This window comes from Lotus japonicus, chromosome 2 (assembly GCF_012489685.1).
Source record: "Lotus japonicus ecotype B-129 chromosome 2, LjGifu_v1.2".
In the NCBI taxonomy this organism is placed as follows: Eukaryota; Viridiplantae; Streptophyta; class Magnoliopsida; order Fabales; family Fabaceae; genus Lotus; species Lotus japonicus.
In genome coordinates, this window is record NC_080042.1 from 43,547,699 (window position 1) to 43,549,432 (window position 1,734).

A 1,734-nucleotide genomic window follows, 5' to 3' on the forward strand; every position below is an offset into this window, starting at 1 on the left:
AGGAAGTCTTATTTTCAGGCCATTGGGTCAGCTGATTCTCAGTTTTGAGGGATAGTGTTGCGGGCACTTCACCTTTTCATTTGGTTTGTATATATTGCCTACGGGCGTTGCACTTTTCTTTCCGTCACTGGAGGTTACTCGTGACGAGGTTGCTACTACAGCGAGGGCTGTTTATATATTGTATATTAGTTCTGATTTTTGTTATTGTTGGATTTTATTTAATTCCGTCTTGTCTTAGTTATTATTATAAAAAAAAAATATTCACGTTTTTCCGCATTAAGTTTATTTTGGTTACTAAAGTGACGCCACCGAAATCGGGGTGTTACACAAAGCTTCCTATCCATTCTCTGACTAATACAATGAATTCGATACCCTCTCTACCCTTCTAACAGCCTTCTTATACTAAGGGTGATTACAATCATTCTCTCTCATTGCTGGCTAACAGCTTGCTAACAGAATTAGTTATCCTTGGATTCTTTTCTCCCCCTCCTAGTGTAAACCTTCCACTCCCTTGGCCCACATTGGTGACGAATTAGAGGCCCATTAGGTAATCCAGTGCTAACATAAACTACCAACACAAGCTAATCAAGTACATGAAGATTTAAAGTCTCAAATATTTTTATACGTTTCTTCATTGTAACTATATTGTTATCAATTGACCCCGCAATAAAAAGAGTAGGCATATGTCAAGTTTCTAATCAGTAGCTGAAATCCAAAGGAATACTATCCAAGCAACTGCTCAAACAAAAATGTTGGTACAAACCTAGACATTACACTAAAATCAATTATATTAGTATATCACAATCTAATAATTGGAAATAACCAAAACCCATTTCGACATCTGGATAAGAATACTCAAAAATATAGTAAAGAAACAAGAATGAAGCATGCAAACACAAACAAGATTTTCATATATATATATATATATATATATATGTATTACTTACTACCCAACAAGATATACTTGCTTAACAGGTGTTTAGGTTCAAGTTCAATAAGGGAAAAAAAATCAAATCAGAGTAGCCAGTACTTATTTCAGTATTTGAAAATAGCTAATGCAGTACCATCTTCAACAATTTTCCTAATATAACATAAACAGAATTCAGCCTACAGAACTTGCTCAAAGCAACAAGAGTATGAAATGAAGCACAAACCTCTTTGTGACAGTACTTCCCCAGTTGGAACAGACCAACCTAAATCAGGAACCTTGCTGACAATATCTTTCAGAAAATCAAAGACATTAGAACTCTCTACACAATGAAAAAGAATAAACAAAATTTAATAACTTATGAGATGTGAGAAATTAAGAACAAGAAAAAGCCACTAGAATACAAATTCATTAGTTAATTTAACTATCAGATATGAGAAATTAAATATAAGTAAAGATTGTGCAAAATTCCAATACAGTGGTAAGGACAATTACATGAGCATACGTATGAGAACCAGAGTCGATTCTGTGAGAAGCAGAGGAAAATTTAGACAGGCCAAGGATCAACTGATAATTTCCAAATGAAGTGAATATCAAAAGCATCAAATCTATCAATACATTTACTAAAAAAAATTCAAATGCTAGACGGACCACTTACTAGCTTCAATGAGAATGGATTTGGTGAAGGGTCATGAGCAGGAAACTAAGCATGTGAATGATCAATCCATCAATGAAGGGTTACTGAGATCAAAAGGGAAACAACACATCAGGTTTTAGAAAATTTACTATGGCTTGAATTTCTTAGT